Below are 9,534 nucleotides of genomic sequence, written 5' to 3'. Positions count from 1 at the left end.
ATAGTATAAATTTTTGATAATTTTAAATTTATAATTTTTATGAAAATTAAAATTTAAATGTTTTAGGATAATTTTAATTTGATTGATTTGAAAAATTATAATTAATATAATTAATGAATTTAGAATTAATATTTTATAAATATTATTTTTTTTATTTATTTTATTAATTAATCTAATAAAATAAGAGAATATAATTAAAATTCCTCTAATAAAGATAATTATTAAAATATATAAATTTATTGAAAAATTTTGTTTTATAATTAAAGTATTAAATGTTATATAAATAATATAAAAAATTAAACAAATTAATTGTTTTAAAGGATAATGAAAAATGTTTATATAAAAATAGTAAATAATAAGTATTATATTAATATTTAAATTTATGTATATGATAAAATTAAGAATTAATAAAGTTTTCATTTTTAATTTTTATTAAATTTTTGTTATATTAATATTATAATTAAATTTTTAATTTACAAGATTAATGTTTTTTTTTAAAACTATAAAACATTTATATTTAATTGACAAAAAATAGTTTAATAAAAAATAATAATTTTGGGAATTATAGATATTTTTAATAAAATTTTTTTGAAGTTTAATATTATATTTATATATATATATATATATATATAATTTTAATATAATATTAAATTTATTTTAGATTATATAATTTTTAATATAGTATTTTTGATATTAATTGTTGTATTAAATTATTGAATTTATTTTTTAAGATTTTTAATTGGGGTAGAGTATTTAATTGCAATAATTTTATTTTATTTATTATCAATAGATTATAGTGGATTTTTATATTTAATTTATTTAATTTATTCAGTATGTGAAAGAGTTTTAGGATTATCATTATTAGTAAGATTAAATTATGAATATGGTCATCAAAAAATTAATTTTTTAAATTTAATATAATGAATGAGGTTTTAATTTTATTAGCTGTAATGTTTTTTATAAATTATATTAATTTTTGTATTTTAAGAAATTTAATATTTTTGATAGGAATATATTTTTTAAAAAATATTAGATGAATAAAATGAATTAATATTTTTATAGGCTTAAGAAATAATAATTATTCAAATTATTTAATTTTAATAATAATTTGAGTTTTTGGAATAATTTTTATAAATTTAAATGAAATAAAAAAAGGATGTTTAATATTAAATTTAATTTTATTTTTTTTAATGCTATTAAATTTTATAGTCATAGATTTATTAATATTTTATTTTATATATGAATCTAGATTATTATTAATTTTTTATATAATTATAGAATGAGGGTATAGAGAAGATCGAATTTTAGCTGCATTTTATTTAATATTTTATACATTAGTATTTTCTTTACCAATGTTGTATTTAATTTTTAAAATATTAGAAAGAAGAGGTAGAATAATTTTTTTTTTTTTAGAGATTAAGAATTTTATATTTGATTATTTTAATTTTATATATTTATTAATATCTTTTTTAATTAAAATTCCAATATATATATTTCATGGATGATTAATTAAAGCACATGTTGAAGCTTCATTTTTTAGTTCAATAATTTTAGCTTCAGTAATATTAAAGTTAGGAAGATATGGAATATTACGATTAATTTTAATTTTTAATAATAAATTTGTTAATTTAATTTATTATTTAATAATAATTAATTTATTTGGAATATTGATTTTAAGAATATTATGTTTATTTCAATTTGATATAAAATTAATCATTGCTTTATCTTCAGTAATTCATATAGGAATTATATCTATAGGAATATTTAGTGGTTCAAAAATTGGTTTATTAGGAGGGTTATTAATAATAATTTCTCATGGGTTAGTTTCTTCAGGTTTATTTTATTTAGTTAATGAAATTTATAAACAAACTAATAGACGAATTATTTTTGTAAATAAAGGATTAATTAATTTAATACCTTCAATATCAATAATATGATTTATAATATGTGTTTATAATTCAGGAGCTCCAATTTCTTTAAATATAGTAAGTGAAATTTTTTTATTAATAAGATTAATTATATGATATAAATATTTATTTATATTTTTATTTTTCTATTGTTTATTTAGATTTATTTATTCAATTTATTTATATAGATTTATTCAGTTTGGAAAAATTTATAATTTTAATTTTAATTTAATAAATAGGGGTTTAATAAATTATTTAACTTTAATTTTACATTTATTACCATTAAATTTAATTATTTTAGATTTATTAATTTAATTTATTTAAATAGTTTAATTTTAAAAATATTGAATTGTGGTTTCAAAGATGTATGATAGTATTTTAAGTTATTTTAAAAATAATTGTTTTTAGAATTATTTTAATTTTAATAAGTTTAATATTTATATTTTTAAGATTTTATGTCTTATTAGTTAATAAATTATTTATTTATGAATGAATAATTTATAATTTAAATTCAATAAAAATGAATTTAATTTTAATAATTAGATTCAAATTATTAATGTTTTTGTTTTTAGTTATATTAATTTGTTCAGTAATTTTATTATATAGGGTAAGTTATATAAATTTAAATAATAAATATTTAATTAAACGTTTTTATTATTTGATAATGTTATTTTTAATATCAATAATTTTTTTAATTTTAAGTCCTAATATATTAACTTTATTATTAGGATGAGATGGATTAGGTTTGATTTCTTATTGTTTAATTATTTATTATCAAAAGAATTTAGCTTTTAATTCAGGAATAATTACTGTGATTTTAAATCGTTTAGGGGATTCAAGATTATTAATAATTATTTCTTTTATAATAATTTTTGGTAGATGAAATTTAATTTTATATAATATAAATTTATTAATTTTATTAATATTTTTAATAATAGTATTTAGGAAAAGTGCGCAATTAATATTTATAATTTGATTACCTGCTGCAATAATAGCTCCTACTCCTGTTTCTTCTTTAGTTCATTCATCAACATTAGTAACTGCTGGAATTTATTTATTAATTAATTATGATATATTAATTGATTTAAAATATAAAGAGTATATTTTAATAGTTTCAAGAATAACAATATTTATATCAGGTGTGATAGCAAATTTTGAAATAGATTTTAAAAAGATTATTGCTTTATCAACATTAAGTCAGTTAGGATTTATAATAAGAATTTTTTCTTTAGGAATAGTAAATTTAACATTTTTACATTTATTTATTCATGCTTTTTTTAAATCTATAATATTTATATGTGTAGGTAGTTATATTCATTATATAAGAGGAATTCAAAATTTTCGTTTTTATTTTGGAATATATTATGTATATCCAATAAAAGGTTTATTAATAATATTTTCATTATTTATATTGTGTGGATTTCCTTTTTTAGTTGGATATTTTTCTAAAGATTTAATTATTGAGTATTATTTTTTAAATATAATAAGAATTTTTAGATTATTAAATTTAATTATTGGTACAATTTTTACTGTATCATATTCTTTTCGTTTAATAAATATTTTAATAATAAATTATTTTATAATAAATTTAATTTATTTTGATGAAGATAGAATTATAATAACATATATAATATTTATTTTATTAATTATATTATTTATTAGAAAATTTATTTATAATTTTTTTTTTTTTTTTATTGGAGTTAATTTGTTTTATATTTTTAAATATTTTGTTTTTAAAATAATATTATTAGGGATTTTATTTTCATTATTAATATTTAATATAAATTTTTTAAATAAATTTGTTATATTAATTAAAAGTTTTTTTATAATGGATTTTTTATATAAATTTATTTTAAATTATTTATTTTATTGATTAGTTTTTTATGAGATTTATTTTGAAAAAGGAGTGATTGAAAAATTTACAGGAAAGATTATATATTTTTTTTGTAATTTATTTGAAATAAATTATATATTAAAAATTTTTTATATATTATTAATATATATTTATTTAATAGTATTAATTTTATTAAATTAATTAATTATAAATATATATATATATATATAAATAAATTTAAAAATTTAAAAATAATTTAAAATAATAAATTTAAATAAATTTATTAATTTTAAAAAAAAAAATAGTAAATGAATTTAATTAATATTTAAATAGCTTATATATTAGAGCATAATATTGAAAATATTAAGGAAATTTTTAAATTTTTAAATATATATATATATATATATATATATAATATATATATATATATATATATATTATGAATAGAAATAATGATAATTTAATATCTAGATTAAAGTTAGAAGCTTTATTAATTTATTTCTATTTATAATTAATTATTTTTTTACTAATAATTTTATATTGAAAGTATAATGTTTTTATAAACTATATAAATTAAATTAGAATAATATAATTCAATGATTTTATTAACAATAAAATGCCTCTTTTTGGCTTTAATTTAAAATTATTTAATATATATATATATATATATATATATATATGTATGTATATAAGAAGTAATAATATTACTTTTAATTTCGACTTAAATATAGATTTTTAAAAAAAATCCTTATATATATATATATATTTAATATATTCAATTTAAATAATTACAAAATCATTCTATAATTAATGAAAAAATTAATATTAAGAAAAAAAAAGTTATTATATTATAATAAATATATATAAGTAATTTAGGGTTTTAATAAATGAAATTAAAGGTATTAATAAAATAATTTCAATATCGAAAATTATAAATGTTAATGAAATTAAATAAAATGGAAGTGAGAATGGTAAATTTATTTTTGTAATAGGGTTAAATCCACATTCATATGGAAGATTTTTTTCAAAATTAATTTTTTTAATTATTGATAAAAATTTATTTAAGAATAAAATAATTAAAATAATAATTAAATTTAATAAATAAAAAATTATAATATTAATTAAATATATTAAGTTATTTTAAATTTTTTAATTGGAAATTAATTGTAATAATTATACTATATATTTATTTAATTTATTAATAAAAATTAAATATAAGAAGATTTAATTTATTAAGATATAATAAAATATATAAATAAATAATCAAATTACATCTACAAAATGTCAATATCAAATTGAGAATTCAAAATTAATATGATGGATTGATGAAAAGTGGTTTTTACATATTCGAATAAAAGAATATAATAACATTAAAGTTCCAATAAGAACATGAATTCCATGAAATCCTGTTGATAAATAAAAAATTGATCCAAAGATTCTATCATTAATACAAAAAAATGAATTATAATATTCGAATATTTGTATAAAATTAAAATAAAATCCTAAAATAATTGTAAATATTAAATTTAAAATACTTGATTTTGATTTATTATTTAATAAGTAATAATGTCTTAATGTAACAGTAAATCCTGATGTAATTAAAATAATAGAATTTAATAAAGGAATTTCAAATGGATTAAAAAATTTAATTATAGAAGGAGGTCAAGAAAAATTAATTTCGATTGAAGGAGAAATTGAATTATGAAAGAAAGTTCAAAAAAATGAAATAAAAAAAAATAATTCAGAAATAATAAATATAATTATTCTAAATTTTATTATTGAAATAATTGATAATGAATGTATTCCTTGAAATGTTCTTTCTCGAATAATATCTCGAAATCACATTAGAGAAACTAAAATTAATATAATTAAGTTTATAATTATTAATATTAAATTATTTGAATAAATTCATAAAATTGTTCTTAATATTAAGTTTATTAAATTTATAGATGAAATAAGAGGTCAAGGACTAATAGTTACTATATGAAATGGAAAATTTTTTTTCATTTAATTTGATTCTGAGAAATATAATGTTAATAAAATTGAAAATACATAAGCTTGAATTAAAGCTATAGAAATTTCTAAAGTTAATAATATATTTTGAATAATTAATGAAATTGGGGATAATAGAAAAAAATTTATTATAAAATTTCTTAATAAAATTAAAATTAAATGACCTGAAATTAAATTTGCCGATAATCGAATAGATAAGGTTCAAGGTCGAATTATTAATCTAATTAATTCAATAATTACTATAAAATTTATTAAAAATTTTGGTGAATTTAATGGAACTAAATGTCTTAAAGTTTTAATAGGAAAATTAATAATTGAATAGATTATAAATCTTATTCATAAAGATAAAGATATTGATAAATTAAATAATAGATGTCTAGTTGATGTAAAAATGTAAGGAATTAATCTAAATAAATTTAGTAATATAATATAGATTATAATTCTTAAAAATATAATAATATTTATAATATATTTATTTGATATAATTATTTTGTATTCATTGAATAGATATTTAATAAATAATTTAAAAATTATTATAATTCGTGATGGAATTAGTCAATATATATTAGGAAAAATAATAATTGGTATAAATATAAAAATTCAGTTTAATTGAAAATAATTATTAATTGATGGATCAAAAGTTTCAAATAAATTTATCATAATCATTTTCATTTTTTATAAATAATTTTTTTTTTTAAATTTTTAATTTTAAAATTTAATATTATAGAATTTAATAAAATTATAATTGAAATTAAACAAATTATGCATATTAAAAAAATAATTAATCAATTAATAGGTATTATTTGTGGAATTCATTAGAAGTAAATTTTAATTACTATAATTGATTTAAAAGATCAATTCTTAATTTCAGACATCTAATGGAAGAAAAATAATAAATTAAATTATTAATTTTAGAATGACAGTCTAATGTTATAAATTAACTAATTTTTCATAATATTTTTTTTTTAATTCAATTTGAAAATAATTCATAAGAAGTTCTTTCTAATATAATTGGTATAAAACTATGATTTATTCCACAAATTTCTGAACATTGACCAAAATAAATTCCAGGACGAATACAAAATAAATTTAATTGATTAATTCGTCCAGGGATTGCGTCAACTTTAATTCCTAATGATGGAATAGTTCATGAGTGAATTACATCTATTGAAGATACAATTATTCGTATTGAAATTTTAAATGGAATAATTAATCGATTATCTGTTTCTAATAGCCGAAATTGATTTATAGATTCATAATTTAATATATATGAATCAAATTCATAATTATTAAATTCTGGGTATTCATAGGATCAGTATCATTGGTGACCAATTGATTTAATTGAAAAATAAGGATTTATAATTTCATCAATATAATATAAAATTTTTAAAGATGGAAAACAGATAATTATTAAAATAATTATAGGTGTTAAAGTTCAAATAATCTCAATAGTATGATTTTTTAAAAGATTAAGATTTAAAAAATTATTTAATGAAAAATCTATAATAAAAAATATTGTTAAAGTAATAATTATTATTATTATTATTATAGTTAAATTATGAAATGAAATAAGATTATCAGAGTAAAAAGAATTTGAATCTTGAAATAAAAATATATTTCATGTAGAAATTATTAATAAATTAATTAGATTTATTTGAATTTTAAATTCAGTTCAAAATATATTGATTTATTAAAATATTAATATTAATAAAAGAAAAAAATTGTCTTTATAGTTGAATTTTAAGTTCAAAGCACTAATCTGCCATATTAATTGTAAATATTAAATTATTATTATTATTATTATTATTTAAATAAATTATTTATTGAAAATATTTTTAATTTTATTTTTTGAAATTAATGGAATTTCTAATAATGAGTGATCATAAGGTGGATAATTATTTAATCATTCAAGTGATGATTGATTAAATTTAAATAAAATTAATCGTTTAGAAATTAATCTTTCAAAAATAATAAAAATTAAAAGTAATAATCTATTTATTGAAATTATTGCTCCAATTGAAGAGATTAAATTTCAACAATAATATGAATCTGGATAATCTGAATATCGTCGAGGTATAGATATTAGCCCAAGAAAATGTTGAGGAAAAAATGTTATATTAACACCAATAAATATTATAACAAATTGAATTTTTAATCATTTTTGATTTATTATTAAACCTGTAATTATTGGGAATCAATGAATAATACTAGTAATAATAGCAAAGACTGCTCCTATAGATAGAACATAATGAAAATGACCAACTACATAATATGTATCATGTAAAATAATATCAATTGAAGAATTAGAAAGTATTACTCCAGTTAATCCACCAATTGTAAATATTAAAATAAATCCAATAGATCAAATAACTGTAATATTAAAATTTATTTTTGAACCATGATATGTAGCTAATCATCTGAAAACTTTAATTCCTGTAGGTACAGCAATAATTATTGTAGCGGATGTGAAATATGCACGTGTATCAACATCTAACCCAACAGTAAATATATGATGAGCTCAAACAATAAATCCTAAAAATCCAATTCCTAATATAGCATAAATTATTCTTAAATTTCCAAAGGTTTCTTTTTTACCTCTTTCATTTATAATAACTTGTGAAATTAATCCAAATCCAGGTAAAATTAAAATATATACTTCTGGGTGACCAAAAAATCAAAATAGGTGTTGATATAAAATTGGGTCTCCTCCTCCTATAGGGTCAAAAAATGAGGTATTAAAATTTCGATCAAAAAGTAATATTGTAATTGCTCCAGCTAATACTGGTAGAGATAAAATTAATAAAATTACAGTAATACATACTGATCATGAGAATAAATTAATTTGATCATAATTTAATGAAAAATTTTTTATTAATAAAATAGTTACAATAAAATTTAATGATCCAATAATAGAAGAAATTCCTGATATATGCAATGAGAAGATTGCAATATCAATTGATGGTGAAGAATGAAATAAATAAGAAGATAAAGGGGGATAAATAGTTCATCCTGTTCCTACATTAGGTGTAAATAAATTTCTTAATAATAATATAAATAATGATGGGGGTAATAGTCAAAATCTAATATTATTTATTCGAGGAAAAGCTATATCTGGTGATCCTAATATTAATGGAATTAAGTAATTACCAAATCCTCCAATTATAAATGGTATAACTATAAAAAAAATTATTAAAAATGCATGTCTAGTTACTAAAGAATTATAAATTTGATCATTATTAATTCATATTCCTGGATGACTTAATTCTATTCGAACTAATAAACTTATTGATGAACCAATTATTCCTGATCATATAGCAAAAATAAAATATATTATTCCAATATTTTTATGGTTAGTTGATATTAATCATTTTTTTATTAAGATTTATTAATTTATTAATATTTTTAATTTTGAAGATTAATAGTTTAAAATTAACTTAAAATCTTTTTAAATTTAATATTTAGTATTATGTCTGAAAAAGAAATAAATTGTAAATTTATTAATGAAAATTGAAATTTTTCTAATACTAATTAGTATTTATTTTTAATATATATATATATATATATATATATATATATATATATATATATAATAATAATAATAATAATAATAATAATAAATCAAATAAATATTTAATATAGTTTAAAAAAAAATTTTAAATTGCAAATTTAAGGATTAAATTATTAAATTTATATTAAATTAAGTTAAATAATATAAAGGTAAATGAATAAGTTATTAAAATGAATAAAGAAATTTTTTTAATATTAATAAAATTAATATTA

At 14.8% G+C, this 9,534-nt stretch overlaps 3 pseudogenes; 1 reads left to right on the top strand and 2 right to left on the bottom strand.

Annotated features, from left to right (window-relative positions):
• Positions 1–2,322: 2,322 nt before the first annotated feature.
• LOC126926924 (NADH-ubiquinone oxidoreductase chain 5-like) lies at positions 2,323–3,957 on the top strand (annotated as a pseudogene).
• A 1,315-nt stretch (positions 3,958–5,272) lies between these two features.
• LOC126926929 (ATP synthase subunit a-like) lies at positions 5,273–6,426 on the bottom strand (annotated as a pseudogene).
• LOC126926941 (cytochrome c oxidase subunit 2-like) lies at positions 5,305–7,378 on the bottom strand (annotated as a pseudogene).
• Between the last annotated feature and the right edge of the window lie 2,156 nt (positions 7,379–9,534).

Source organism: Bombus affinis, unplaced genomic scaffold, assembly GCF_024516045.1.
Source record: "Bombus affinis isolate iyBomAffi1 unplaced genomic scaffold, iyBomAffi1.2 ctg00000064.1, whole genome shotgun sequence".
NCBI classification, from domain to species: domain Eukaryota; kingdom Metazoa; phylum Arthropoda; class Insecta; order Hymenoptera; family Apidae; genus Bombus; species Bombus affinis.
This window is presented reverse-complemented; position numbering and strand designations above follow the sequence as displayed.